Source organism: Lottia gigantea (assembly GCF_000327385.1).
Source record: "Lottia gigantea unplaced genomic scaffold LOTGIsca_5, whole genome shotgun sequence".
Taxonomy (NCBI): domain Eukaryota; kingdom Metazoa; phylum Mollusca; class Gastropoda; family Lottiidae; genus Lottia; species Lottia gigantea.
In genome coordinates this window covers 4,044,501-4,062,048 of record NW_008709715.1, presented here as the reverse complement: position 1 = coordinate 4,062,048, position 17,548 = coordinate 4,044,501, and positions in this window count along the sequence as shown.

Genomic DNA, 17,548 nt, shown 5'->3' with positions numbered 1-17,548 from the left:
TGATCCCTTGAATTATGCCAAGCAGTAAATATCGGAAGGGATTGATGACGTCAATAATCTCGAAGGACGTTATTTGTTAAAGCATATTTTGCGATTAGTGACGTCATAAAACACTTAGTTTTAGAGGAAATGAAGGAACCACAGACGTCTGATTGAAAATTGGAATGGTGTAAATTGATGCTATCAGTGTCCCCGATTATAAAAAAAAATTAGAAAAAAAACTCTTTACAATCTCTTTAACAAAATTTCAAGATGTATTAGATGTACTAGTGCATCTATTGTGTTCTTCCTTAATGTGATAAAACATATGAGTGCAAACATGAAAATTAATCATGACTTACAGATATTGAAATATTTAAATTATATACTGGTCTTTGAGCTGCATTTAAAACTTCAAAATCTAGAACATTCTTGACACTGACTTTTCCTGTAGTTGTTTGAATTTGGAACTTTGTTGATCCATCAAACTGAATTTAAAATAACAATTATCTGGAATCTAACTTCGAGAAGGCATTAAAGAGGATTTTGATTAATAAATGGTAAATACGAGTCTGTGACATCTTTAGATTAAACCTATATCCACAAGCTTTATAATTCTGGTGCATTTTTACTCAATGTTGCATGGTGTCAAGCAATCTAATTACAATTGATATTTTGTCCCCATTGTAATCTAACAAGTTTTTTGTCATAGTCATGTTATTACATCTCTTTTTTTTAAACAATCAAAGCGTATCATGTATAGGACCTGTTCCATGTAATATTACCTTAAGATTAAGCTTTACTCACTCAGAATGGAACATTGAAATAATAATAATAACAATTTGCAGAAAGCATCGAGTCGTTCATCTTATTAATTAGTCGTTTAGATGATAGTGACCCATGAACAAGGTCGACGTTCATGTTACTTATTCTGAAATATAAACCGTGTTATATATGGAAATTTGGTTTAATCTAAAATTACCTCACTTCCATCACCAGGTATAATAGCAAAATTTCCTTTACCAAAACTACCTTCATCTAAATCTGTATACGATAAACTTTGAAACACAGTAGATCCAATAGGCATTAACTAAATGTAAAAGAAGATAGAAAGATTAGGCTTTTACTGTTTTAAGTGCTGAAATTGCTGAACAAGACTTTTTTGCTGATCCTATTTCGAAATTGTCCCGAACACGAAACCAATTGGAATCATTTGGATTGGTTGAATAAACATGTATCCAGGATACAGAAGATATCTCATAATTGTAGAAAATTAGATCAAATACGCCATAATAATTTGTTACCTCATTAACAGTTCCACTATACAAAGATTGAGTAAATGATGGTGTGTTGTCGTTTAAATCTTCAAAAATAACTCTCACCAAATAGTAAGATTTCTGAAAAATATAAAAAGTGTAACGGTAAAGTTCAATTTTAATTTGTTATATCTCTTAATAGACTTGGAATATTTGGCAGCAAGTGTAAATTATTCAACATGATCAGTCCTTCAATATTATAAATAAAACCATTATTATGGAGAGACATCCATCAAGTATCGTTCATAATAATTATCTAATTTAATAACATTTTGTTCTACACAGCTTTCAAGCGATGCCCTTTATAGTCAAACATACATTTTTTTAGACAATAGTCGTTCTATTCAGTCAGTCCATGAATTCTCCGACATGAACAAGATTAGAGGAAAAACCTCCAATTCTCAATAGGGTTCAGCCTTCGGTAATAACAAATTCTCACACCCAGTTTCGTCGAAATCTGTCAAGAATTGGGCCCTCAAGACTGTTTACGAGCTAAAAATTGAACGCGTTTTCAAGAACAAGGGCAATAACTCATACTATCTATTTTATATTTCGATTCTTCAGATTTTCAATAGGGTTCATCCTTGGGTGGTAGAAAACACACACTGTAAGTTTCGTCAAAATCCGTCAAGAATTGTGCCTTCTGGAGTGTTTATACGCTAAAAATGGAATGCGTTTTCAAGAACAAGGGCAATAACTCGTACTAAATATTTCTCTGAATTTCGATGGGATTCATCCTCGGGTGATAAAAAATACTCACACTAAGTAAGAATTGTGCCCTCTAGAGTGTTTAGGACTGACGGACATAGGTGACGACAATATACGCCAGCCCCCCCTCCCATTTCGTGTGGGCGTATAAAAACAGAACCTGTTAATCTCTAACGCCCAAACTATACATGGCGAGGATCGTTGGAGCTGTATGTAGACAAAGAGGGACTGGATGATACAGACTAAGAACTAGTTCGTTAAGGCTACTTACAAAAATTGGATTTGTATTTACACTACAAGTCATCTGGTATTCTACACTGTTTAAATCATCAGTAGCTTCAGGTAATTGTCCCTATAAACAAATGAACAGACATTTTAAAACAACATGGTGCAGAAAAGTAGGACGTAGAACTCCATTCATTTCATTTTTTTTTCATATTGCGCACCCAATTTAAATCTTGCAATTTGGTTTGAAGTATGGACATGTATGATAAAAGCAAGTTCCTACAAACATTGTTGTCTGTAATTCTAGAATTTTGAATCTCATTTAAGAAAAACTTTCCACTTGTCATGTCGTGTTTTACTTGATCTGGATTAAAATGTTGAAATTCAGCATTGGTCTTCTCAGTTATCACATTCCTTTGCAACCAATTTAGCAGTTCCACTATCAACAGATAATTTCCATAATATGAACATGCCTGTTTGTATTGAGGTAAAGTCTTTTATCTTTTTTATTTATCCTATACAGCTTTCAATACCAACAACGAAACAATTTAAACATGATGAACTTACATCTCTGTTAACACTTTTTGTTAACTGTAGAAAATACCCAGTAAGACCAGTTCTTGGTTCATTATTGAAATACAAAATCTCAAAATAGTCCGCTGGCGGGAGTTCTTCTGGTACAGCTGGTGCACCTTTTTGACCCAATAGTAAGGTTACTGAACCTTCTGGTGCTGTTATTCCCAGGAATCCTCGATATTCTTGTCGATTTGCTGTAATACAAATCAGAAATAGTTCTTTTCTAGTTTGAAGGGATGGAAAATTTCCATTATCAAAAATTCTACCTAAAAAAATAATTCTAAAATATGCTATATTTATAATTATTTGAGTTAATATAGACAACCTGTACAGACAGAATATTCATAATCAGACAATATGTACAGACAGAGCATATTATAGCCAGACAACCTGTATAGACCGAGATAACCAGACAGAATAGCGATAACCAGACAACCTATTTAGATAGAGATATAACCATAGAATCTTTTTAAGTCATCAAAACATAGAAAGATAGCTTGCCAGGCAAGGTAATATTCACCCACTGGCAACATTGATTTTGAATAAAAATATTGGCAGTATACAGAAGCAATCATCAACTGAATGAAATATGCAACCTTCAGTCATACACTTCTTTTGAACTTTTTGGACGGTACTGAAAAATATTACAAAATCTGACACGTACCTTTTAGTGTTTACGAGCCAAAAACTGAAAGCGTTTTCAAGAACAAGGGCAATAATTCATACTAAATATTTTTCGATTTTTCATATTTTCAGTTCATTCATTGGGTGATTATAAACACTCACACCAAGATTCGTCAAAATCTGTCAAGAATTGTGTCTTCTGGAGTGTTTACGAGCTAAAACTTGTTTTCGAGAACAAGGGCAATAACTCATACTAAATTTTTTTGGATTCTTCCGATTTTCGATAGGGTTCGTGATTGGGTGATAACAAACACTCGCATCAAGTTTCGTCAAAATCCATCCAAAATTGTGTCTTCTAGAGTGTTTACGAGCTAAAAATTGAACGCCTTTTCAAGAACAGGGGCAATAACTCATACTCATAACTCAAAGGGTTCATCCTTTAGTGATTACAAACGGTCACAACAAGTTTCGTCAAAATCAAGAGTGTCAAGGGCAGTAACTTATAATAAATATTTTTCGATTGTTCTGATTTTCAGTAGGGTTCGTCCTTCGGTGATTGTAAACACTCATATTAAGTTTCGTCAAAATTAGTCAAGAATTGTGCCTTCTTTAGTGTTTACGATCAATTGTGGACTGACGGAACGACGGACGAATGGACATGGGCATTTCACCTGTACGTATAAAAATACAAAAAGCAGGGTCACAAGAAAATCATATTTTACGTTTACTTGTTTTCAGTTCTGCGTGAACGAACTTACCATCTAACGTTGATTGTAAATCTACTTCATTAAATCTGAGTCTGATCAAATCTCCAGAAAATTCTTGGTTATTTGGAAGAGTACAACCTACAAAATAAATTAATAAAATAAAAACACTACTCACCCAAATTCAGTTAAAATCAATAGCAATTTGATAAAATTAAACTCCTAATTGTAGAGAATTATATGTCTCCTACTAAAAATATCAAGCCATTATAAAGCCAAACACCAGAATTTGCCTCCCCTCGAAATTCCGAATTTAGAATCAAACATTCTTATATTATTGTCATTATTTTTATCATCATGTAACAAGCACAACACAGGGGATAAAAATAGTCTTCACCATTACCTTGACTGTTGGTGTTTTTAACAAGATAAATCAAAATTGTTAAAATTGCCAATTTCATCATTCTGAAAATAGAAATATTTGAATGAAGTCATACATATTATATTCGAAGATGAATATAACATCCTTTTTAAAATGATACTTCATCTTAGAATGAACATAAAATTTAAGTTCTCGAAATGGTCAGTATGAGTATATATCCATCAGTTAGCTTACCTGGTGTCATAAAGTTACAGCAGAATCCCTGGAAAATCTGGAAAATTCATAAAACTAAGTAATTATTGAAAAACGCTTAATCTTGATTGATATTAAGCGTTTTTCAATAGTTAATTGCATATTTATGGATAATTACTAGTTTTTTGGATTTATCGGATTATATAATGATCCTGTTATGTTATTTATGACACCAGGTATATCTACTGGCTCTTATTCGCCAAGTTTAAAATTCTTAAATTGTATGTTAATTCTAAGAAGTAGTATCACTTTAACCTTCTGACCAAACCTGATAAACACCGCTTCACAAAATACCAGCGCTGAAGAAGGCGTAAATTTGATTGGTTTAAGCAGTCGTCATCGTTCAAGATTGCTGTCATTAGACCTTAACTGAAGTGGCGAAATTGAAAATAAAAGCTAATATAAAACAGGTGGTTGTCTAGGACGATACGCCCACTTACCTGATAAATTTTCAGCGTATCAAGGCAGTCACCAATTTGTGTCAAATCGTACCAAGGTCGAAAATGTTTATCGAAAAATCGTCAAATTCAAACTTGACCAAGATCGCATTGTTATAGATAATCACACAAAATTTCATTAAAATCAGTCGACAACTGTAGTCTCTATTGTGTTCACAAACTAATTTGACTCGTTTTGAATAAGCCAAGGACAATAACTCAAAAACGTTCATCGACAAATCGTCAACTTCGAACTTAACCAAGATTTCATCAATATAAATGATCACACCAAATTTCAGATAAGAACTGTAGTCTCTATCGTGTTCACAAGCCAATTGTGGACGGACGGACAGGGACTTTAGAAGGACCTTATTAATATATGCAGATTTTGCGATAGTGACATCATCAAACGCTTAGATGAATGATCGAAAATTGGAATGGTAGTGATGCTTTTAGTGTCTCCGATACACATAACCAGTTAAAGATTGGTTCCCTTATTTTTATTTATGAAAAAGAAAATAATAAGATTTATATGAATAGAAAGTAGAAGCGTTCTAATGACTTGGAAGATAGCTTGCCAGGCAAGGTAATATTCGCCCACTGGCAACTTTGATTTTAAATAAAAATATTTGGCAGTAAAGTAACAATTACTAGTAGGAAATATTCAACCGTCAGTCTCACACTTATTTTGAACTTTTTGGGGCGATACTGTATAATATTACCAAGTTTCGTCAAAATCTGTCAAGAATTGGGCCTTCTAGAGTTTTTACAGGCTAAAACTTAACGTTTTTAAGAACAAGGGCAAAAACTCAAACTCAAGTATTTTTCGATTCTTCTGATTTTCGATAGGGTTCGTCCTCACACCAATTTCCGCCAAAATCTGTTAATAATTCAACCTTCTAGAGCGTTTACGAGCTAAAACATAAACGCGATTTCAAGAACAAGGGCAATAACTCATACTATATATTTTTTGATTCTTCTTATTTTCGATAAGGTTCATCCTTTGTTGATAACAAACATTCACACCTAGTTGCAGCACAATCCGTCAAGAATTGCACCATCTAGAGTGTTTACAAGCATATCAAGAACAGGGGCAATAACTCATAGGGCCTACTAAATATTTTTGGATTTTTCTGATTTTCATATGCATTAGGGTTCATCCTTGCGTGATTACAAACAATCATATCAAGTTTCGTCAAAACCAGTCAAGAATTGTGGCTTTTACAGTGTCTACGAGCAATTGTGGACGGACGGTCGGACATGGGTGGCAACAAAAAAAAGCTCCCCATTTCATGTGGGCGTATAAAAATACCAGTTTGTCTCACATGTCCATAATTAATTCATAATTAGCTAAATTAGAACAGAATTACCAACAGAATTCGAATGAGTGACCGATCAAGAAAGGTCAAAAAGTCTTTTAGTTTTTGTTTATCCAGACTGTACTTACATGGTTTATGATTGGTTAAAACTCTTAATTATACGCAATATGAACTTAATGATAAGATTAAGAATACATCATAATTCATTAGAAACACCAATGAATCAAATAGTTTGCTTAATTTGACACTAAAAATAAGGAAACTCATCTTTAAATAAACCGCTTTAGAATCCCTTTATAAATCTCTATATATAACCGGTAGTCCAATTGTTTTCAAAATTGAGACCGCATAATGTATTTTTAAGTATATTATAAACAAGACAAAGGTTTTATGATATTAAAAATCCCACAAAGGGTTGCAGATTAATATAAAAAAGAAGAATTCGAGGAGGTGTTTTATCTGATTTATGAACCGGGAAAGACTTTTTTTTTCTTTTTTTTTTGTTCGGAAATATAATAAATGATATTGAAATAAGGGCGTTGTATTTCAAATTGAGGAAGTATGACGAATAAGGGTGTGGTTTGGTCACGATTAAACAACGGGTGCAACTCGTACCTACAATACTAAGTTAATTCAGCCAGCGCCGACCAGTGAGCAGGACTTTCTTATTGTTAAAAATAAGATGTCGAAATTTTGTTTCACAATACAGGTTTTATCTTAAGATGACTATTGATATATCAGAAGAATGCTGACTCTTATATTTTCAGCTATTTCAGCCAAAAACAGTATTACAGAGGCATCCTTAGTTAACATATCTAATTATCTTAACATTTAACCTGCACCTTTTTTTATCATAAATCTTTACTTTGTGACTTAGGCCAGTGCTTTCATGAGACTCATCACCATCTAACACAATCAAAAAGGTAAAACTTGTCGTGCGAACCCAGCTTTCACTGTCTACAAACTTGGTCAAATTTACATTTTACATTAGTCTACACATTGAAAAAATTGCCTTCTATAAATCTAGTGTCAATATTCCCGAAAATTAAATAAATTCCTAGAGATTATATAAAGGATGTTTAATATTTTATGAGATAAAAGATAAAAACAATTCTAAAACCAAAATGAAGTGCAGGTTTTCAACATTGCGCAAGTAAACTTTCTTTAGATAGTCCAAATAGGTAACTGTCAAAAAATAAACAACTCAACACTGCCCTAGAAAGGTAATGGACATATTACAATGTAACATCAATAACCACATGCATATACATTATATTGCTTTACTCACAAGAATGATTATATATAATATTTGTTTGCATTATACTAAACCAAAAGAAATATATTTCCTAGAAAGAAAAACGAAAATCTCTCCTACCTTGCTTTTTTTACAACTATTCCTATCTACATAAATCAAATACAGACAAATTTTTGTAAAAACCTGTTATATGATGTAAGGGCCGAAATATTTAAAAAGATCTTTACAAATACAAGGTCTCTTTTTATAAACTTACTGTGGAAAGGGCGTTGGCTATTTCTAGGAAGGGCTGTCTGATATCAAAAGACAAATTATTATTCGCCATGTTTTCTGATAAATAAGCTCGGAGAATAAAAGAAAAACACCCGGAAAGAGTTTGATTTTATATCCACGACATCATTATTATAGGAATACAACCAAACATATATTTTTTCATTCATAAAATTTGGGCTTGTCTGTTGATATCGAATATATAGCTTATAACAAAAGCTGTCTTTATTTTATTAGTTGTTAAATGGTCGTCTAAATAGTTGCCAGCTAGGCCTGAGGTACCGGCATTGCCTAGTCCGAAACATCTGCCTCTATTCCAGCCTCTAATAGCTAATGTGAAAGTTGACGGTTGGAGTATGTAGGTTCATAAACAGGATCCTACTAGCCAACAACTTTCAAAAGAAGCTGGAAAAGAATCAGATGTTACTGCTACTACTGTCCAAATGTACCATGAAGGTTTAGGCTTTCGTCTCGGCCAGGCCGTTACAGAGGGGTATCGCCGATTCGTCATCAAACTTTCTTTAATTTTCATAAAAACAAAAAACGTCACATGTTACTAAAGCCCCAGTCCTACATGCCTGGATTGAGGCCCCAGAGTACTCCCGATCTACTCACGGACGCTATCTGGGTTAAACCGGGCTGGTCTGGGTTCACGTTACTGCAAAACATTAAATATTAACCTAGGTTTGGTATATCAACAAACAAACACTACAGCTGATACTAACATTAAATATAAACCTAAGCTTGGTATATCAACAAACAAACACTATAGCTGATATTAACATTAAATATAAACCTAGGTTTGGTATATCAACAAACAAACACTATAGCTGATATTAACATTAAATATAAACCTAGGTTTGGTATATCAACAAACAAACACTACAGCTGATATTAACATTAAATATAAACCTAGGTTTGGTATATCAACAAACAAACACTATAGCTGATATTAACATTAAATATAAACCTAGGTTTGGTATATCAACAAACACACACTACAGCTGATATTAACATTAAATATAAACCTAGGTTTGGTATATCAACAAATAAACACTACAGCTGATACTACCATTAAATATAAACCTAGGTTTGGTATATCAACAAACAAACACTACAGCTGATACTAACATTAAATATAAACCTAGGTTTGGTATATCAACAAACAAACACTACAGATGATATTAACATTAAATATAAACCTAGGTTTGGTACACCAACAAACACACACTACAGCTGATACTAACATTAAATATAAACCTAGGTTAGGTACATCAACAAACACACACTACAGCTGATATTAACATTAAATATAAACCTAGGTTTGGTACATCAACAAACACTACAGCTGATACTAACATTAAATATAAACCTAGGTTTGGTACATCAACAAACAAACACTATAGCTGATATTAACATTAAATATAAACCTAGGTTTGGTATATCAACAAACACACACTACAGCTGATATTAACATTAAATATAAACCTAGGTTTGGTATATCAACAAATAAACACTACAGCTGATACTACCATTAAATATAAACCTAGGTTTGGTATATCAACAAACAAACACTACAGCTGATACTAACATTAAATATAAACCTAGGTTTGGTACATCAACAAACACACACTACAGCTGATACTAACATTAAATATAAACCTAGGTTTGGTACATCAACAAACACACACTACAGGTGATATTAACATTAAATATAAACCTAGGTTTGGTACATCAACAAACACTATAGCTGATATTAACATTAAATATAAACCTAGGTTTGGTATATCAACAAACACACACTACAGCTGATATTAATATTAAATATAAACCTAGGTTTGGTATATCAACAAATAAACACTACAGCTGATACTACCATTAAATATAAACCTAGGTTTGGTATATCAACAAACAAACACTACAGCTGATACTAACATTAAATATAAACCTAGGTTTGGTACATCAACAAACACACACTACAGCTGATACTAACATTAAATATAAACCTAGGTTTGGTACATCAACAAACACACACTACAGGTGATATTAACATTAAATATAAACCTAGGTTTGGTACATCAACAAACACTATAGCTGATATTAACATTAAATATAAACCTAGGTTTGGTATATCAACAAACACACACTACAGCTGATATTAATATTAAATATAAACCTAGGTTTGGTATATCAACAAATAAACACTACAGCTGATACTACCATTAAATATAAACCTAGGTTTGGTATATCAACAAACAAACACTACAGCTGATACTAACATTAAATATAAACCTAGGTTTGGTACATCAACAAACACACACTACAGCTGATACTAACATTAAATATAAACCTAGGTTTGGTACATCAACAAACACACACTACAGGTGATATTAACATTAAATATAAACCTAGGTATGGTACATCAACAAACACTACAGCTGATACTAACATTAAATATAAACCTAGGTTTGGTACATCAACAAACAAACACTACAGATGATATTAACATTGAATATAAACCTAGGTTTGGTATATCAACAAACAAACACTACAGCTGATATTAACATTAAATATAAACCTAGGTTTGGTATATCAACAAACAAACACTACAGCTGATATTAACATTAAATATAAACCTAGATTTGGTATATCAACAAACAAACACTACAGCTGATACTAACATTAAATATAAACCTAGGTTTGGTATATCAACAAATACACACTACAGCTGATATTAACATTAAATATAAAGCTAGGTTTGGTATATCAACAAACAAACACTACAGCTGATATTAACATTAAATATAAACCTAGGTTTGGTATATCAACAAATAAACACTACAGCTGATACTAACATTAAATATAAACCTAGGTTTGGTATATCAACAAATAAACACTACAGCTGATATTAACATTAAATATAAACCTAGGTTTGGTACATCAACAAACAAACACTACAGCTGATATTAACATTAAATATAAACCTAGGTTTGGTATATCAACAAACACACACTACAGCTGATACTAACATTAAATATAAACCTAGGTTTGGTATATCAACAAACAAACACTACAGCTGATATTAACATTAAATATAAACCTAGGTTTGGTACATCAATAAACAAACACTACAGCTGATATTAACATTAAATATAAACCTAGATTTGGAATATCAACAAATAAACACTACAGCTGATACTAACATTAAATATAAACCTAGGTTTGGCATATCAACAAATAAACACTACAGCTGATACTTACATTAAATATAAACCTGGGTTTGGTATATCAACAAACACACACTACAGCTGATACTAACATTAAATATAAACCTAGGTTTGGTATATCAACAAATAAACACAAAAGCTGATATTACCATTAAATATAAACCTAGGTTTGGTATAGATGTACTTGCTAACAAATACAAGAGCTGATACTCACATTAAATATAAATTAATTAAATTTCCATTCGCACTCTCAGTGCACAATTATACAAACACTACACAAAAATACCCAATCTATTATACCTGTATATGCTATCAAACATATAAATAATTTAAGATTTCGTTAATATATTTACAATATCGGAACTATTTTGTGAGAAGAACAAAAATTCTTTGAACAATACATAAACTTTTATTGCAGTTTATTTTTATAAACATATTAATGTCCATTAACAAACACAATAACTGATGCCTACACGCATAACGTGGCCCTTCTTCACGTGTATTGGAAAGTCAATCTCCGTTTCCAAAATAAGTTTTCTTCTTCTAATGAGCTGTGGTCACTACCATATGGACTCACTCCACTAAACATTTGTCGTCTAGGCTATTTTTCGAAATCTTCTTTCTCTCTCCCTTTTGGGATTTTAACATGCCTATTTTGAGTAATTTTTGGTCTAGATTTGGAATTTGATGTCTGAAATTGCATTATCTTTAAGATTTGGTGAGATGAAGAGAGACTTAAAGACGGAAGGATAATTCTTAAAAATGTTGTGTTGTGAACTGCCAAAATCTACTGGATGAGTATAACCGGTAGTAGTCTACTTTCAATTTGACTAGCTCAAAATTGTCATGGTCATCATATATTGAATATTTTAAGAGACATTAAGGATTGGTCAGACTTTCATTCGACATATTGGAAAGCTTTCAACGAGATTTCTGGAAAAAGTTGTAGAAGGTTGAATTTCGTGTTTTAACATGGGAAGAGATGGCAAATGAATTAGTGGAGTGAGTCCCGTGAACTCTGATAATTATTGGTTGTCTCCCTTTAATGGTTGTCTGTTCTATCGTATGCATAATATGTATATCATACACTAGCCCCACAAGGCTATTGGTCCACAAAACAGTATACATGGTGTTTTATATCACAATCTCATATTTTGCTGTGCTAAAAGAAAGATATGTTTACAAGACAGTGTTGGTTGACGGAAGCCCTTTTTCACCTTGATAAAGGACAATCTTCGAGATTTCACCATGCATGTGTTAGCAGAGCTAATATTTGGCAATAACATTGTAACTCGCTGTTGGCATTGTAGCCGTATTAGAGTTTATTTCTGACGTGTAGTTTATATCGGGTCAGATTGTGGTGACAAATATACTGTTAATTGAGCGCTGTTAATTATATCAATCATTAATCCTATAAACTTATCCTTAAATTTGACTGGTTAGCTCAGGTGTTGCGACTTTATGGTTCACATCAGGGTGAGCACTTTTCCGAATATCCTTGACAACTAAAGTCAATACCTGCTTGTTTCTATCCCTTAACCTTTACGCTTACTTTAGACGTGGTTCTGAAAGCGTACACATCCCATAGTTTTCTTCATACAGTTTGAATTATGCTGTGTTCGCATTTTGCTATTTAGATTACTTATACAATACTTCTTCAATATTTTCAGGTATTTGTAGTTTTTTATTGTCTTGGTTTAGGAAAGATTGGGATGAGGAAGTGAGGGTTAAGGCATAGAAGAAAAAAAAAACGTTTGAGAATGCGATAGAAGCAGATAAATGCTTCTTGTAGGTAAAGGATCTCGTCGTCCTTTGGGCTCTTCTTTGATTTCAACATCGTCGTTTTCAGTTTTTGAATTCTTCTTTTAACATGAAATAGCCAAGATAATGTCAAAATTGGTATGTAATAGACAGTATAGTCAAATGGTGTTTCTTAAAATCATTAGGTGGGGGCCAAGTCGGGGCCACATATTTTTTAAGGGGCGGCCAACAGGAAATTCTTTCCCTATGTATAATGATAAGAAATTTAAAATTTTAAAGATTTCTCGATTAAATGAATTTTTGAAACTGGCTTTTGACCATGACTTGGTAAGATTTCTGGTTTTAGTTTCATTTTCATGATACTGGTGTTTGGATTACTGATATTTTGTTTTGTTTTATTTTCAGTGACTGAACTATTGAGGCATCTTTTGGGTACGAATGTCACGATGTTATGTACGTGATGCAGTTTTAAGAGGTTTGGTTAAAAATTGCTTTGCTCAAGTATATAAATGAGTTGACATGGTAGATTGGTGACTTTTCTAAATGTTATGGAGCGTCGCATAGCATTTTACGGGTGACCACTGTTTCCAAATACTATACTGTTCATCTCATACATACGGTGGTTTGTTTAGGAGATGTTTAATTTTTTTTTATTTATGATTTAATTCTACTTATTTTTCATTTTTGTCTGATGAATTATCATTTTCGTTTAATATTCTTTATTTTTGTTTCCTGAATTATGATTTAATTCTACTTATTTTTCTTTTTTGTTTTCGAATTATGATTTAATACTACTTATTTTTCATGTTTGCTGAATTATCATTTTTGTTTGCTATTTTTTATATTCTGTAAACAAAAATGATAATTCAGCGAACAAAAATGAAAAATAAGTAGAATTAAATCATAATTCAGCAAAAAAAAATAAAAAATAGTAAAGAAAAATGTTAATTCGGAAAACAAACCTGCTAATTCAGCAAACAAAAATAAAAAAATAAGTAGAATTAAATCATAATCAAAAAAAATTAAACATGTCCTAAACAAACCACCGTACATACACCATTTATAACTCAATCTCAAACACATACCAGAGCAAATCCTATCCAAATCAAATTTTCTGCTTACATGTGTCCTCAAACCTCCGTAAGCGCAACGGATGGCTCAGTGAGCGATTTTCCTGTGTGTGTGTAGATGATTGTGGGCAGCTTTACCCCCTTTATGACATCATTACTGTAGCGGACATTCCTCTACTTCTTTTTTCACTGATCAAATACCACTCTCGGTTTCTTTTATACAATGACAGTTTTGCGGAATCATCGCATGTACACATGCACATGTAATCAGAGTTTGAGTTGCGCTTACGCACATCCGTAATCGTAGCTTAAAGCTGCGATTACATATGTCCATAAACTCAAACACAAAATTAATCTCAAAAGCAACTCAATATAAAACGGACCTGAGCAAATCCTATCCCAATACTTAGCAAATCTAATTTTTCTGCTTAGATGTGTCCTCAAACTCAAACTCATCACCTCCGTAAGCGCAACGGATGGCTCAGTGAGCGATTTTTTACGTCTGCGGACGGCTGCGATAGGAAGTTACGATTTCTTTTAATATGATGCGATAGATGTAAGAAACATCTAGAGGGCATGGGAATTTATTCACTAATTTTGTAACTGTTTGCTTTCTGATTTTCCCCTCCGTAGCTTAAAGTGATACTACGTCTTAGAATTAACATAAAATTTAAGAATTTTAAACTTGGCGAATAAGAGCCAGAAGATATACCTGGTGTCATAAATAACATAACAGGATCATTATATAATCCGATAAATCCAAAAAACTAGTAATTATCCATAAATATGCAATTAACTATTGAAAAACCCTTAATATCAAGATTAAGCGTTTTTCAATAATAACTTAGTTTTATGAATTTTCCAATTTTCCAGATTTTACAGGGATTCTGTTGTAACTTTATGACACCAGGTAAGCTAACTGATGAATATATACTCATATTGACCGTTTCGAGAACTTAAATTTTATGTTCATTCTAAAACGTAGTATCACTTTAACACAGTTACTGAGCTCCACAGTTCTGCAAAAGATCATGTCGGCGATATTGTGTCCCACTTTGCTGGATGACTGCTTTGCATAACTACATGTAATGTGGTCAGAATTGGCTATGCCATGAACCTGCCTATTATTATTTGATCATTGTTTTCTCTAATGTGTTTTGATTGTTTACAAGTTGAAGGTGTAAAAACATGTTAAAATGGGTGTAAAAACCGGTTCTAGTTGTTAAAATGATGAAGAAGTTGGACAAGTTCGTTCTATGACCACAGGTTACTAGTCGTATAACATAACAAGTCTGTCACAGCATATACCTCCAATACCCCCGAGGTATTATCACACATCTTCTGAATGAAAAAAATATGCTTGAAATCAGGCCTTGAGGCAAGAGTCGTTACATGTCATTGGCAAGTGGTTAAATTTAGATCTTGATTATTACAATTGAACAATCAATAAAAACAAAATAGCGGATTACATAATAATATGGTAAGATGGTAAATGGGTAATAATACATGCAAATGAACCATTAGATCATGACATCTTTATTCAATGGTATACCTTTGAGAAGCTGTATTTTTTAAGTTTCAGCATTTTATATGTTGGTATAAGATGGTCATCTCATTGGATCCGTTCACGCATTTGCGGCACTGAATGGCCGCAGATTCCGTTTGTTAACGTCCAGTGGCTGAGCCGGGTTTACGTCCGAGGGGGGCGAAATATCTGAGATTGCCAGAATTTCCTACCTAGTTATTTAGCAATTCCTTCAGAAATTCTTTTTGCTCTCAGACCCTAACATTATAATATATAGACCTGGAGACTATATTGATTGATTTTAAAAAGTCTTAAGTCTAACCTGGCCGCATTAGATCTGTATCCTCATTTTAACCTTCAATTCCGTACCAAATAGAGCCTAAAGGGACCCCAGTAATGCTAGTCCATGCCCGAATCCACGCCCGATATTTCACCGAACAGTAAAAAACTGAATTACACACCCTTACCCCTCATATTTTGAAAATTGTATTCAGTGTCGTTGTTTGCAGAATTGTGTCTGAAATTCCAGTGAAATCTCAGATAATAGAAATGATTGTCTTTTGTTTTGTTTGAATGTAATTATCTAAATGAATATATAATATTACACAAATAATTTTTAACTCCCAAGCGTTCTACTTATATAATGCATATAATCATAGTTATACCTTTTTTTCATCAGGTAAAAAGTCTTAGTAGACCACTTGATTGGTGGTTATTTATAGATAAAGAATGGCGATCTATTCAAAGATAGAAAAACTTGCTCTGGAACCGGTTTGGCGACTGTTACTAAACAATCAAATGTCATTCAAGCGAATCCTAAATAGAATAGCGGCGAGGCCCAGTGTTATGATCAATCTCATTCTAAATTATAACGGTGTAAAGGTGTGGTGAAAATACTAGGCGTTAAAACTCTCGCCTGTATTGGACTTAAAACAATACAGACATTTCGATATTTTTACTGTTATACATGAACCAGTTCCACTTAAGGTAAGTAATAATTTTAAGTTTTATTTCTCTGATGATTGGAAGGGGAGAAATCGATATCTATTGGAGTCACACCCGAAGTTTGGTTGCTAATATATAATATATAAACTAATTAACAGGTGTAATACACCCAAATCTGATAGACAATGTTTTGAGATGATTTCAATAAATAATCATTGTTTTGAGAAATTGATTTTTTCTAATGACATTGTCCAGAAACCTTACACAAATTTCAAGGAACAGAAACATTTGAAAACTGCTTAATAAACTTTAGGAAGCTGAATTAAGTATCTTTAAGGGTATTTCAAATTTGATTTTGACCAGAAACACCCTTCATTGAAATTAATTTTGACAATTTGTAAATCTAAATTTTAATTATTAAAAAAAGTGAAAATCAGATTAATATTTTATTGTTTTGTTTTGTTTTGTTTTGATTTGTCAAATTCCATTGGTTTCAAATCTAGTTATGACAGCATTTTTAGGTCTAAGCAACTGCCCAGACAAGAGAAAAAGTAGTAAAATTTTATGAGGGTTTATTGATCATTAAAGTAAAAGTTTGAACTTTCAACACCTTATTTCGCAGTAGGCCATGTATCCAAGACATGTTGACCTTATATAAGGATAAGTAAAGGGATAATCTAGAAAACGAGTATTTATATGAATATGGATAATCCTTGATATATGATAATTCCACAAATACTGAACATTAGTAAAAAATATAGATTGCAAATGCAATAGCTAATAGAATTAAAAATCAAAACTAAAAATAATGTCCATTTTCTTGGAAAGCATGATCAAAAATATCATCCATTCATTAGATCTATGAATAGAGTTAATATGAGAAGGCCTATTATTCGTTATATGTATGGGAGTGTACTAGGGATTTATTTAGTGAGAACTAGTAGAACAGGTCTTGGTAATAGCTCACTGTGAG